Below are 16220 nucleotides of genomic sequence, written 5' to 3'. Positions count from 1 at the left end.
CTTTCCCCATTTTCAAGATACGGATTAAAAAAAAACAAGGTTAACAGACTCCATATCTGCTACCACCTCTTTGAGCATCAGCATCGGTATGGTTGCAAAAACGATCCCTAAGTTCACTATCTTTTGTCTATTGTGCATCTAATATTTTCTAATTAAAGATTAGGTACAGCAGAAGGTGTGGCTATGATGGTGCTAGATGAAAGGTAATGTGTACAAAATTTCTTTCCACGCATTTCAGTCAGATCCACAAATGGAAACCTCATGACAGTATCCTAAACATTATAGTCTCAATTTAAGACATATTTGTGGAACAGCAGACCAAATCATTTTTTAATTAGAATCTAGATGAAGTGATTTTAGTTAAGAGTTTATCTACATTAGATGTACTGTATTTCTCTGAGGGTGGCAATGGCTCAGTTGTTAGAGTGGCTGGCTGCCTTTAAAAAAAAAAAAAAAAGATGTGCTGTATTTCTTGATTAGCAGATGACCATCTAGGTGCTTCCCTCCCCCTGTTCTAAATGTCTTCATTATTATAGCTTTAAATGTTACTACCTGGGCTCATTATCTGCTTCACTGTCACCAGCCAAGTCTCCTATAAAATGGGGCCCCTGGTCCTCCCATTCCACACAACATTACATCAGTAAGTTCTCCTATTTACTCTCACACACATCTACATTAGTATTACACGCACTTACACATACACACACAAGCAAATACAGAGATGTAATGTGTAGACCAACTGCATATGGTCTACAGTTGAGTAGATGAACATTTATTATCTGTTTAAAAATTAATGGCCATTGATCACTTGCTAGCACTATCTTAGAAATAATGTTTAAGAGTCTGAGCTGCATAAAATATTCTTGTAGAACTGTCAGCTTTTACATCTTACACCTTGGATGTGATTTAAAAGACCTAGTTGTCTTGCATGTGCTGAAAAATAAAGCTGGTTACACAGAAGTGTCAGAGCAATGATTAAGAAATCCATCATTTATTGATGTGGAAACATCGTCTTTCAGCCATGGTCTTAAAATACAACACTTTTAATGAACCACATTGATCAAGAAATTTGAAGAATTAGTGCTTTACAATGGTTTTAACTTGTTGTGCCTGCAGTTTGTCTTGCATATTTAGTGCTCTTCAGCTTATTTGCAGTACAGATTCTGCTGTGGGAAAAAAACAGCACTTTGTGTTGCCCTCCCACACTGACCCATGATATGAAACCATTTAGTCCAGGAAGTATTGTGACCTGCCAGCCTGGTACACCAGCATTTGTGCTCACACATAAGCAAATAAAACACTGCAGTAATGATGTTTGGCTAGCAAAGGGACAGATTGAAACTCTCTTTTCAAAATAGGAGGAGGCTATCAGACTAAGAGGAGGGAAGAGGGGATTTCAGTCTCAAACATTCCTGTTGATTGTCAGGTTGTAAAATGTAAAGTTGGAATTGAGAAATCCAATCAAACCATGTCTTCCAGAAACTTATATATTAAAAATCATTATTTTGCACTTCCTGGCAAAAAAATATTCAGCGCCATGATTTAACTAAGCAAATATGTAGGAGGCTTCTATTGGGCAGTAACTGCAGTGATTCATATGCCTCAGCTAGCAATGATTTATTTAGCCCTAACTGATACAATAAGTAGCTGACTACATGAATATAATCAATGACTAGGTTTTTCCTTCAATGGATTGTTTTCTTCCCTGATGGCACAGGTATGTTTCATAATGATATTTCCAGGATTCACTGGACTTAAACAGTTGTTCAGGGAGCATGAGAGAATTGGCCACCTTAACCCTATTGAGAATCTTGATGTGATGTCTTGGAGAAGACTTTACAAAGTGATGTGACTCCCATCATAACTACAAAATCTTGGTGAAAGATTTATGCAACTGTGGATGTAAATAAATGTTGTTACATTGCATACACTCATAAAATTGATGCCGCAATGGACGTTTTTCCCTAATCAAAGCTAAAGACGGTCCATTTGTGTTTGAATTTTGTTTTCATTGTAACAGTACCTTTATGCCAGGATTTTCCTTAACATCCTCCATGTTTCTTAGTTTTAGGTCTATGAGCTGTTTTCAAACTGATTATCATGTTTTAGGACAAGGCTTTAATCCAATTTCATAGCTGTGTTTGCAAAGGGAGTGCCTTTACGTGTTACATGCATAAATGGTAAAACTATAGCTGTGAATGCTCTTTGGACATTAAAGTCCTGACATGCTGTGGAGGATGAATGTGCGCCCTGTTGTAAACCTTGAATTCACTCCCCATTTATTAAAAGCTCCAGATTTAAATATCAAAGATGAATGTGCTGTGCTCTGAGAGTTCAATGCTGTTAGCTTATTTGAGGAAACAATGCCTTTGTAGTGCCACAGGATTTTTTTTCAGCCACTGGTACTTTCAAGCCAAATGTGCTTAGCAGGGAGCCTTAGAAATATGTGAATTGCCTTTTTTGGACCCTGTTTTGAAGCTACATTTCAGTGATTGGTTGTGCAGTATGTGATCTGCATTATGATCGACGCCGGTATGCATTTCAGGCCCATATGCCTGAAAGGCATTAGGGGGAATTCATCGCTCAAGTTTCCCCCCCAAAACTACAGGGAGTGCATATGTTGCAGCTGTGTGACTTATGTTGCCCATGGAGGAAGTTGTTCTGACAAATGGGGAGTAGGATGCTGGGTAAGCAAACTGAGTTGTCATCAATATCCAACATAGCAGCAGCAATCAGGGACTTCAGCGTCATGTCTGTGACCTCTACTGGAGCTGCTGAGAACTGCTGACTCCACAGACAGCCTCATGCATGCATTCATAAACCAAATGGATGTTGTTTAGCCTGTGAAGAAAATATTTGTCTGTAGTAATAATGTTATATGATGCACCACAATCCAGCTTGAGGTATTCAGCAAGAAGAGGAAAATGTTGAATAGGTTTTGTTGAAAAGTATTCATGCATTGGCAAATTTAGAATAAGAAGGTGGTACCTTATATCATTAATAATATAAAGTTATTTTCAGGCTTAATTTAGCTAGGCCCTCCTCACACTGGAGCCCCGTTGGCATGCTAAACCAATGACAAAGAGACTGTTGGAGTGAGACTGCAAAGACAGAGAATTGATGAATCATTGTTCCTACTTTTCTCTTTTTAATCTCAAGCCAAAGTATGATTTGATCCTGTTATATTAGCGTTGTTCAGTCCACCAGAGGGCATTCAAAATCCACGGCCTTAGTGAATCATTGCAGCTTGTTGAGCTTGTCTGCACAGTAGGGTTTCCAGATCAGAGCAGCTACCTCTTAAGAAGCCATTAACTAATGATGTGAGCGTATACTGTCATGTGGAGTCGAAAATCCAGCATTGCACCTACAGGTGCTCGGACAGTCTCTGCAATATATCTAAAGTCCACACGCACACGCAAAATGATTAAAACGATCACCTTGGACTATAGTTTGGAGAGATGATTTTTATTATTGTTGAGTCCTGTGTGGCTTGTTTCCATCAGCTTTGGTCTAATTATAGATACATGCTTTTGCTGTAGAATATATAAATATAACCAGTTACCTGATGTATAAGTTTTGGTTGGACCAAAAGTGCGTATGTAGAAAGAGAAGATTTTCACTCTTAAAACCTCGTTTGCCTGCACATTGTCTACTTCTCTGCCTTTTTCATCCACCATTTTAGCATCCACATGGTTCACCAGGCCTCACACACGTCATTGGTAAATTTACAGGCGCCTGTTGACAATATTGATCTGTCGGGCTGCCAGTTTCATTATTAACACAATTTTTTATTCACTCTAATTTAGAGCCAAATATATGGACTAATGGATGGTTTAATTTTAAAAAGTAAATTACTGCAGCACCAGTCAAATAAAATTCTTTATTCATGATTTCTTTTTTAGTAGCTCATGTTTTTTAAAAGTTTGGAGCAAGAAATTTCTCTGCACCACTGGTCATTAACGGTGTGTAATAGAATTGTCTAAACCACCTAAATTTGTTGTTTTCAATGTACAAGGAAATTACATTTTATGTTTTATATTCTGCAGACTTAAGTTTTCCTCTTTGTTCTTAAGCTACATTCTATATAATTCAAATAGCTTACATTACCTAAGGGGGATAAATAAATTATAATGACACATTTCTATATGACAAATTTCATCTCCTTATGTTCAACAATTTTAGTAAAATTGCTTATCAGAAAGTTTCCTTTTATTTCCCTCCGGGAGGCAATACAGGTCTACATCCTTGCTGCATTTTATATTTATTTCTCTCAATTCCAAATGGCTCTATGGAGAATTATGCTTTAGTCAGTTTTGTGGTTAAAACCATTTAGAGTTAATACACATAGTAACATAGAAATATCATATAAATAAGATGAATTGCATTGCAAGCATCATTTGGCAGACTTTTTCTCCAGACTTATTATTTTTATGGTTTTAATTTGAAGTTGAAAAAAATGACAAATAAAAAAGAAAAAATTGCTTGTGGATTTGTTTTTGTGCGTGGAAATAACCGGAACAAAACCTTTAAATTAATTTTCTATCCACTGTGTGTGGAACTTCTATTTGTCACAAGGTGGCAGTGATCTCTCAACAATGTTACTCCTCAACTTTATTTTAGAATAAGGTTATGTAACATGAAGTTGATTTAAGGATATAAACTGACAGCAAAGTAGTGGTCTTTAAAATATGAAGTATCAGCTGAAAATGTCATTAAATTAGTCTGACAAACCTGCCGTGACATCTACTTTTCAAGACACAATTAATTCTTCCATTAACTGGCTAATGATGACTTTCATGAATTAATTCTTCAAAACCTGTTGTTGTCCAGAGTTTTATCATCACTGGTGTGATGTGTCCCCTGACCTCAAGGAACTGGTCACTGCTTTGATCCAAATGTATACATAAAATAACACTTCAAAGTGTGTTTTAGATTCATTAGCAGGCTTTCCTCTACAAGGACAAACTCCAAATCCAAATTATTGTTAACTTTTTTCTAAACACAGCAGTTAAACTGATTGTCAAATGGGATGAGTTAGGAATATAAATGTTAAAATGTTAAATAAAGCATATAAGAGAATTAGATGCATGTGTGAATAAACACCTCAAGTGTTTATCAAACTGTTAAAAATCACAGTGCAGAGATTGTGCTTTTATAAATTGTCATTGTTTGAAATTTCTCACTGACTGTGCTCATCTTAACATGGACAGTGTGTTGCCAGTGACTGCATTGCAGTGTTTTTATGAGCTGCACAACCTCTTTTGGCCTCACAATCTGTGCAGATCCTGAATGAATGATTTTCTTAAACACATTAGGTGAGTGTGAAGGTATTCCTCTTGTAAGTCAAGATCAATTAAATTATCAAACAGCTCAGACAGCTTTGTAAATGTTATTGCCTGTGTTTGCTATCTGGCTGATGTTCCAGCAGATGTTTCAATGCTCAACTGTTGCTTTGAGCTCTCCAAACTTGCAATATGGTGAAACCAGGCTAACAAGATGCTTGTAGACAGAGTTGTTTGTCTGGAGACGACTACCATGACTCTACTCCCCGCAGGGAGCAAGGATTTATATAGGTTATTCCATAAAATCTAGGGTTATGGCGACAGATTCATGGGCTGAAAATAGGGGGGATGTCAGTTCAGTTGCTAGGAAACAAGTAGGAGGAAGACAACACTGGAAGGGAGAAATCTGGGTTGGATAGAGAGAGGGAAAGTGAGGGTAAGGCAACTGGGGAGATCGAGTAGGCTGAGAGAGAGAGAGAGAGAGAGAGAGAGAGAGAGAAAGCGAGAGAAACTGTGCCGCAGGGTAAATGTGTTTCATCATATTTCCTTTAGGCACTGATCAAGGCCCTGAAAGATACCAACAGTGCTGTTATTTCCATGCTCTGTTATTACAGAGAGATGACTATTGATTCTGGCAAACCCAATTGTAATTTCTTCGTTTTCCGAGCTCAAAAATCCTTTCCCAGTGTAAAGCCCAGAGATTAAAATCTTACTGCTTGTACAGCTCATCATTAAAACACATACACGCGTGTGCTCACACACGGACAAAAGTCTTCTCTTGTTCAAACCATTACCATCTCAATGAAGCTAAATATAGTGCAGTCCCCTAGCTCCTTCATGTGGCCACATCAATAGGTCTGGCTTTGTCATCTGTCCTTCTGTGTTAGCACCAAGCTTTTCTATGTCACGGTGAAATCAGGGCTGATGGCACACTGACCCAACACAGTAGTTATTTTGAGAAACTCAGGTGCAAAGGTTTGCATCCCGGTATTTCAAAAAACAGTAGATAAAAAAACAATATTTTTTTTTTCATTAACATATTTAATTCACATTCAGCTCGTACAAATGCTCCTTCATCAGAAATAAATTAAAGGTCATTTAAAATGAATTTAGCAAGGGGGATGCAAAGTTTTGCACTGACATAAGTCATTATTTAATATAACTTTTATTATGCACTCTTTGCCATTTGTGATATTTCTGATAAGGAAGGAACAACATACTACAGTAGCTGAATGCGCATTGTTGGGGCAGCTATAGCTCAGTTGGTAAAGGCAGTTGCTTACGGACCACAGGGTGAGTGGTTCGATCCCCGGCCCTGGCTATATGTTGAAGTTTCCCGAAGACCCCGAACCCCCAACAGCCCATTCCCCCTCCCCAGCGATGCAGTGCTGGTCCAAGCCCGGTAGAAATTGGGGAGGGTTGCGCCAGGAAGGGCATCCGGTGTAAAAACTGTGCCAAATCAACATGCGGACAATGATCCGCTGTGGCGACCCCGAACTCACGGGATAAGCCGAAAGGAGTAGTAGTAGCTGAATGCGCATTGTTATTATGTTAACTTTAGGGTTAGGTTTGCATCCCCTTCAATGGCATTTCTGAGCAAGATGCTCATTGATTCTAAATCTGTTACAGTAAAGTTACAGTATTTTTGAGACACATTTCATACCCTTCTGTTCTCCTGAGTTGCCCAAGGGATGTGATCTTTTTACTCAAGGTCACAGTGTGAATCAGAATGATAGTACAAACTAATAGTTTTAGGAGGATTTCATCTTGTATCCAGATTGTTTGGATTAGAGCTGGAGAAAGGATGGAGCGAATCTCACACACACACACACACACAGATACAATAACATTATAAATACAAGACTGGGAGCAAGTTTTATCATATTAGTTGCGTCCCAAAACCTCAAACTGCAAAACTAGTCCAGTTTAAAGCACAAATATACTTTAAAGATAACTTTATCAACAACTTGTAAAGGAAGCTGGTCACCTATCCAAAAAAGTGGATACAACTGAGCTTTAGTGTTCTTCTGCAATAGCAGTCAAGGGACTATTGGCTAAAGAAAAAAATTGAAAATTTTATTTGAAATCCTGTAACTTTGATAGATTGCAATTCAATTTGGCTTATGGACCGCTGAAATGTCATATTAGTCTCAGGTTGACTTTGAAATGCCTTTGTTTTCCACAGAACAATGGATGTGCAGGGTGCCTCTCATCTCTTACAGTGTGGTTACGTTCTGGGTGGAAACATTCATGGACACCGTGGAAAGCAGGAAAATATCACAAAACTACAAAACTACTCACAAACTACTTTAACGTAGTGTCAGCATGTGTCAAGTGTTGTGCTCTCTTGAATTGGCTTACATACTTGGCGAAGCTCAAATCTCCCAAAACAACTGTTAAGTTCCCCCAAAACAACCACTGTTTTGGGTCAGTGTGCCATTGGCCTGGGCCCTGATTTCACCAAGTTTCTATTAAGAGCAGGTAGAAAAATCCCAAACTATTCCTATAAGCAGATGTTCTTGTAAGTGAATAAAATGGAAACCTGTATATTATAGTACCAGCACAAAACAGTAGTTAGAGCAATGGCTTTAAGGTGTGTCCATACACATCTGTAATTCAGCAACAAGCTCACACCATTGAAAATAGTCTCTCAAATTCAAAGTCTTATCATTACATGTGCCAATATGGTCATGTTTTCACTCATATCAATTACCGTGTTAGAAGTGTAGTGTGTGCCAATAGTCTGTGCGAACAGATTGTTCTGATGTGGTTTTAGCTTGAATTGCTCTGATGTAATTGCAAGATAACAGGCAACAGATTACAATTTGCTTATGGTTTCACACCTTTTGCAGCATGCAGGCCTAAAGTGCCCTTTAGCCACAGTGTAGTCAGAGTGTCTTGTGCACCTCTTCCACTATTGCATATTCGTTTTAGTGAGAAATCGATGTGTGAGTAATGGCTAATTCTGCTGGGTTTCTGAAATAAAATCTCTGTCATTCAAATCAGGTGAAAATGTATACAGGTATGATGGGGGCCATGGTGGGGGAGAAAACATTTAATCAACCTGTATTCCCTGAGGACATGCACCAGGAGGGAGAGAGCAGCAGCTAATAATAAATGAACACAATATCTGACTGCGTTAGAACATCAAACAAGAGCAGACAGGCAGTTATGGCTCTGTGGTCAGGAATTGAAGTTGGATTTGATGTTCACTGAGCTGCTGGTAATGGTGAGTGCACTTGTAATGTATTTCCAAAAGCTTGCAATCATTTATAGAGCATTAGTTGCTTAGTGAATGCCAACTTGAAATTGTATGTCAGTCACCTCAAACTTACCTTGGTTTGGTGATTGGTTTTATAAAACAGAGAGACATTTTTAATTGCCACTCTCTTTTAAACAATCTTGGAACTTGTTTGGTGCAGCTCCCCTCCAAGTTTTTGTGATATACCCTGTGCCACCACCAGTCCCTCCAGGATTTCACAGACTGTTAGGGGAATTGTTGCATGCCTGAATGCATGACATTCTCTCTAAAAAGTTGTGATGCATGTTGTGATTTCTTTTTAGTAAATTGCAATAATGATTCAGATTTTTAGACCTTGGCTATTCACCTATTTTTTATTTTTTTTCAAAGCTATAGCTCAGAAATGCTGGGAGGGAATTTCATTACATCTGGCACAATCATTCACTTAGACTGATGGATGAACTGAAATTAAGATCTGGAGTCTGGACTGCAAACTGCAATTACACACACACACACACACACACACACACACACACACACACTGGTTATATTGCAAAAAGAAAAGCAAGTGATTTATACTACAATAACAATACCATTGACCATGCTTATTTCAGCTCGATTCATTCATCAATTGAAATAGATCTGGATGCAACAGCCTCAACAGTGCAAAGCAACTTATCACCACTTTTGTGCAGAACATCAGAGCATCGTCTTGCACAATCTTTACCCTTTAATTCCTGGAGACATAAAGCCTCTTGTGGAAGTTCTGGAAGTTCCTTTCCTATTAGCTTGAACCTGCCAATTTTGTTGAGAAACATTTTATAGGGATTGGTGGAATTTGTGTTTATTACTGGGATCACAACATGACAAATTTTTGGAGTGATGTTTTTCTTTTATTACACCTGCTAGAATCTTTTCCTGTGAGGTGAAAATTCTAATTGTTCCTTGCAAACTAAGTAAGCAGCTAAGCAAAGTAGTCAATCAGTTTGCTCTGTATTTTTGGCAGATTGTCACGTAAATGACAGAGGCACATGATGCCTCACACATTTGCACCTCATGAAAAACTGCTTTTAGGCTGTTTTGTGAAGATGACTAGAAGTCAAAGTGTATTGAAAGTTAACTGAATTTGTTGAGACACAACCAACATGTCAATTTCAGATGTTTGACATTTTCTGCTGAGGTTTTAAATGTTTTAAAGAGCTTAAAACAAACTGAAAACATCCATCTATCCATCATATATAAAAGACCTCATAGTTCGATATCAACCCCATAGACCACTTCAATCTCAGAATGCAGGCCTACTTGTGGTTCCCAGAATTTCCAAAAGTAGAATGGAAGATAGAGCCTTTACATATCATGCTCCTCTCCTGTGGAATCAGCTCCCAGTTCAGATTCAGGAAGCAGACACCCTCTCTACGTTAAAGTCTAGGCTTAAAACCTTCCTCTTTGACAAAATTATAGTTAGTTATAGTCATGCTGCTATAGGCTTAGACTGCTCCCCCAGCAGCCCACCCCCCCAATGCACTGAGCTCCTTTCCTCCTATCGTCTCTGTCCCTTTCTGCAGTTGTCCCCGGCCTTGGAGCTGTGTGTTTTCCAGTGTGCAGCTACTGGTCCTACCAAGCTGCCCGATGTTTTATTATTCCTTTTTGGTGCTCTATTCTCTTTCTCCCTCCACTTTCCACTCACCCCAACTGGTCAAGACAGATGGCTTCCCACCCTGATCCTGGTTCTGCTGGAGATTTCTTCCGTTAAAGGGAGTTTTTCCTCTCCACCTTTCCCTAGGGCTTGCTCAAATGGGAATTGTTGTGTTTTCTTTATACATCTTTATATGTGCATTGAGATGACTTTGTTGTGAATTGGTGCTATATAAATAAAGTTGAATTGAAATAAATAAACTTGAATTATTTGTCACCACTTATACTATATGAGTCACGGGGGGGGCTGTAGCTGATCATCAGCTGTCATTGGGCAAGAGGCAGTGTACACCCTGGACAGGTCACCAATCTCAAATTGAAAACAATAAAAAGGAAACAGTTTAAGGTTAGGCTAGCCTGTAAGGAGTCACAAAAACGTTCAATTTAACTATACCTCTTTGAATGTAATTGCAGTAAGTAAGCCTTTATTGTTCTGTAAATTGAAATATTTAATGCACTACATGACATCTATGTGTGTTCACACCTCCTAACACAAGTGAAATGTAAACTAAGATTAGGATAATGTAAAAACATTTTTAGTCACAATGGAGGGACAATTGAGTAAAAGAAATGTCAACAAAAGCCTTAAACAAGTCTAATCTCATGCTATGATCATAGTGCTTGTGTGTGTTTTGATCTGCTCTTTCATACTTGCACAATAGAAGCCCCTTCCATGGTTTTCAACAAGTGCATTCTCCACAATGATGAAAATGTGTTGACATGTTTAACTCAGAAGGACACACAGATTCCTTATAAAGTCTGTATGTCTGTCTCACACTACTGTGTAAATAATGCGTCCTCTGTGTTACTCGCTACATTAGCTGCCAGCACTTACACTCTAATTCCACAACTTGTCATTTAGTCAATGATTATTATATTATTTATTATTACTTCTTATCTCTCGGACTTGGTTTAAACTAAAACAATCCCGCAGAAAGAATAAAAATTATCTCAGGGGCATCTTTCCTGTTCTTTCAGTTCATGCTCTTAAAGAGCTTCGTTGAAAAGCTGCATGAATTCAACGCAGAGGAGCTCTTTGTAAATATGTTGGCATCTGAAGAAGGAAAATGTTCACATATAACAAACATCTTATTTTAATTCACGTGACCTTTTTCCTCTCAGGAAAAGTAGCTAATTTTGTAACAAGACTATGAAGCATAGAGCGCAATAATGACCGGGTTTTAGAAACAAGCATGGCAGCTATTTTATTTTATATTCACACTTTCTATTTTTGAATTGAAATCTTTGTTCACAGCTCAGTCCTGTGGCACCAAGTCCCATTACCAGAGCAGAGGCTGTCAACCTGCTGTCATAACAGCAAGTAAATGTGGTAACTCTGCATACCCTGAACAGATTTTTGTCAACTCAACATCTCTTAAAATGACGAGAAGATTTTCCAAAATTGACAATATGTCTTCAATATTAAATTAGATTTCAGTTCTCAAGTACTTACCTCTCAAAGGCTTGTCATAATTATTTGTTATCCTTGCATTTGTCTGCATAATCTGCTGTTTTTAATCCTGTCAACCCACAAGGTAATCTCAAAGTTAGACAAAGAACAGAATGTTTTGGGTTCTTTAAAGATTAAGGATTAAGGTGATGGCATGGACTGTGCTGTGCTGTCAAACTGCTGAAGACTATTTCCATGGTGTTTTTATGCTAATTCACATTTTGACTCTCCCACCTGAAAAGGGAGCAGCGTTAAAGCTGTGCTTATTGTGATGTCACATCCAACCATGAAATTGGATACGAGAGGATGAACTAACTCTTGCTCAGCTGCTACTCTAATGGCGTACACCACGATAAGAGCATCCATAACTGTAGACATAGAGGTTACTGAGAAATAACTAACTGCTCATTTTGGTCCCATATCCTCGGAAAAGACAAGTTCAGAATCTTCCTTCTTCTTTTCCTTTCGGCTGTTCCCTTTCAGGGGTCGCCACAGCGAATCATGTGCCTCCATCCAACCCTGTCCTCTGCATCCTCTTCTCTCACACCAACTAACTTCATGTCCTCTCTCACTACATCCATAAATCTCCTCTTTGGTCGTCCTCTAGACCTCCTGCCTGACAGCTCCAACCTCAGCATCCTTCTACCGATATATATTTACAGTTTCTCCTCTGAACATGTCCAAACCACCTCAATCTGGCCTTTCTGACTTTATCTCCGAAACATCTAACATGAGCTGTCTCTCCGATGTCCTCATTCCTGATCCTGTCCATCCTCGTCACTCCCAAAGAGAACCTCAACATCTTAAGCTCTGCTACCTCCAACTTTGCCTCAGGTCTTTTCTTCAGTGACACTGTCTCTAAGCCGAACAACATCGCTGGTCTCACCACCGTATTGAACACCTTTCCTTTCATTCTCGCTGATACTCTTTTATCACACAACACACCTGACACTTTTCTCCATCCGTTCCAACCTGCCTGCACTCGCCTCTTCACCTCTTTTCCACACTCTCCATTGCTCTGAACCATTGACCCTAAGTACTTAAAGTCCTGCACCTTCTTCACCTCTGCTCCCTGTAACCTCACTGTTCCACCTGGGTTACTCTCATTCACACACATGTATTCTGTTTTACTGTGGCTAAGCTTCATTCCTCTGTTTTCCAGAGGAGACCTCCACCTCTCTAGATTTTCCTCCACCTGCTCCCTGCTCTCACTACAAATCACAATGTCATCTGCAAACAGAATCTTCCTATGTCGCGAAATCATAAGGATATAAGGAAAGGTGGATCTAGGTGAACCTATCATCATTTCACTGCTTGTTGATGGCTGTCCCAATCAGAGTAGGTGCTCCTGATTAACGTACACTTTATGTCAGTATCTTCTGAAACTGTCTGATAAAGTACAGAGGGGAAGCTTTGCTGTTTGTAAAGATAAATTTACAGAGATCTCACTCACCCTCCTTTTTCAGGAAAAAGCCTCCACTGTAATCATCTCCGCTACTAACGCCTAATTACCATGATTCACCCCTAACCTCTCAGCCAAGAAAGTTGTGGCTGCTGCTGCACGCTCTCATCCTGGGAAAATGATATCATGATATCAATCGACCTGCAAAGGAAGTGGTATAAGCAACATTTCTATCACACAAAGCTGGGACTGGAATAACAAATGAAATGTGACCAACTTTTTTGGTTTATGATGTACGTGGAGGACTCTATAATAGACATTCGTACGTCTCTTCTCACCATTTTAATGAGAAGGTGTCATATTTTTATCTGTATTCTATTTTTAATGCCCATAAAGTGCTACAGCACTAATGAGCTGAAGGCCACACATCATTGATCACTGCCTTCGTCATAGCACCATCACTAAATACCCGTCAGTGTCAGCATGGTGGTTAATACTCTAGTGGTTCCTATTGTCTTAGTCTTCTACTTCTATCACTATCCGTTTACTATCTCAGTTCCTAAAAGATTATATCATAGGTGGTGTATTTTACTTGACTTTGACTTTACTCTCAGCTCGATCGTTATAGAATAAAGACTTTCACTCAGGCACGTTGTAACATCTTCTTGTCATCTGAATCGTTTTATGTATAGTTTTATTGCCTCATTTAAAGCATATAGTTTTAGTTATCAAACATTTCCTTGTTACTGGGAACACATTACATTAAAAAAACAAGAATAAATTTGGGTTGCAAAAGTATGCACGTCCATATTTTGAAATGCCAAAAATTAAATCAAATATTTTTTTGTGAACATAATATTTTATGCACATAGTAAATATATTAATAAATATACTAGTAAAGATATTCCTTCTTCAAAAATGTGTTAATTTTTAATTTATCAATTTTCATTAATTTTCTGTGACTTCTTCATACACCATTTGATCAGTTTTGTTAGTTCTGACGATGAAGAAGCTTTAGCAACTAGCTGAAGGTGCATTATTATTAGTTTAGGTTTAGGGTTGAGTTACCATCCCTCTACACTGAAATGGCCTGAGACACTGAATAACACAGGAAAGACATTTGAAAAATGAACTCAAGCCAAATAATGCAGTAGCCAGTATCACATTGCACTGAATTTAAGTCAGAGACACGTCCAAATTGGTGAAAAGAACAAAGTTCACTTGGTGACTCTGTGACATCGATGAAAAACTACAACGAATTTAGTTCTTTAATCTGGGTCAGAATTTTTTTTTTTTTTTTACCAAAAAAGGTTCTAAACTGCAGACACTTGTATTTTGTCTGGGGTATCTCTGGTATCTTCTTGATCATCCTCCATCTGTTTTAAGTTCAGTAATTGACTATAGTGAGACTCTCACTGCTGACTGTTATGCTAACTAGCAAGCTGCTACCCAGCATGCTGTTCGGCTATCTAATATTGTAAATGTATACAGTGTTACAAACTGTTTATGTGTCACAAATTGTTGTGTTTTTATATTTTTGCAAACTTTTGTAGATTTAAATAAAAGTTTCACATTCCTAAAAGATTTGAAATTTTGTTTAATTAAAAATATATGATTAATTACATGGTAAAAGCTTCTTTTGCAATAGTTAAATATGTATATCATATTCAAAATGCTGTGTTTTTGTTAGTTTTGGGCAACAATGTGGGTTTTTGGCACAAAGGATGAAGTTAGGAGGCTTTTGTGTAGAATTTGTCAATAAAACATATAGAATTGCATCAAAATGATCTTTTTAAGCCGATTCTCTTATAATAATATAATATACAACTCTGTGGTCACGTTTTGTCATATTTGACAATTTGTAGTAGGTTATTGGCCACTGCCTTCTTATTTTCCTCCTTCATCCTCATCCTCACGAGAGTAGATATTAACACACTTGCAGCCTCTTGCAGCCAGCACACAGTAGCACGACTCCCCCCACCCCCACTATCATGCCTTGCAATTGGGGCTTCTGAACCTTGTAATTAGCCAAGGATACTTGCTGCTGTCCTCCTGAGTGTTCTGCTGGCGCTGGGTGTCTCACAACAGGTGTTTACTCCCCTCCAAATTTAATGCGTGACCAGTATACAGTTTGCTGGCCCTGAGGCGTGACCATGCCGGATGAACAATGAGGAGTGAACATACAGCCTGGCCAGTGTTCGCATAGTAGATGACAAGTCAGACAAAACCTGGATTGATTGTTTAGTTATTTGTGTTTTACATAAACATTTCAGTAAAACGTGGGATCTGGATCAATATTATGTTTAATGGAGTCCGATTTCAAATTCATAATGTCCTCACACAAGTTCGAGGCGATGGCATTTAATGATTATTGTCTTTGAATTCGGCCTTTATTAATTCCATGATTTGCTTTCATGTTGTACAAGCTCAGGTAATCTGCGCACAGTAAAGTGCACGGACAGGGTTGTGCCGAGGTTAGAAGAGGTGTGTTGATCCTGACGCATTAAGAGACACCGCTCTCACAGCGCACAGAAATGAGAGATGCTCCCTTCACCATCACCCGCTGCAGAAAAGACGGACTGATGGGTTTATTTTCCTCTGCATGACGCGTTGTTGACAGCCTGTTTTGTTCGCGTTGTTTCGCGGAAAATGTTGCGGAAAATGACAAAGTTTTTCTGTTTCTTTTTTCCGCGCTGTGTTCTTACGCATGCAATAGAATAGCACTGTTGCAATAGGTGGTCGACAGGGGAGAGAGAAGACAGGAGTGATGTGCTCTGAATTACTCAGTGGACTGGTGCGAGTTTATTTAAAAACCCCATGGATCAACCTGCTCTTCTGCTTTTCGCTCAGGGGACTGAGGATGGCTGAGGATGTGACCTGTTGCAGGTTTCTCTGAGCATTTGTTGTTTGGATGGATGAAACGCTGCGAAATGAATCAGCTTTCACAGCTTCGTTCAAGTCGAAGGATTTTCTAAATGAAGCACAAGTTAACCACTTTCTGGATTTGGGTCCTTTACGCTGAGCGCACTTGAGAAGCGGGGTGAACGGCATGCTTCTTTGGACTCCTCACTGAAGGGACTGAACAAATATCCGTGAATGTTTTGAACAGATTTTAGAAGTTTGAAGACATTTGAGGCGTTTTGTGACTGA

At 38.7% G+C, this 16220-nt stretch overlaps 1 protein-coding gene across 7 annotated transcripts in view; it reads left to right on the top strand.

Annotated features, from left to right (window-relative positions):
* LOC137131682 (voltage-dependent R-type calcium channel subunit alpha-1E) overlaps nucleotides 1–16220 on the top strand; it is a 93181-nt gene that overhangs the window by 17564 nt on the left and 59397 nt on the right. The window lies entirely within an intron of this gene.

Source organism: Channa argus, chromosome 8 (assembly GCF_033026475.1).
Source record: "Channa argus isolate prfri chromosome 8, Channa argus male v1.0, whole genome shotgun sequence".
NCBI lineage: Eukaryota > Metazoa > Chordata > Actinopteri > Anabantiformes > Channidae > Channa > Channa argus.
Note: the sequence above shows the minus strand (reverse complement) of the source record. Positions and strands in the feature narration are given on the sequence as shown.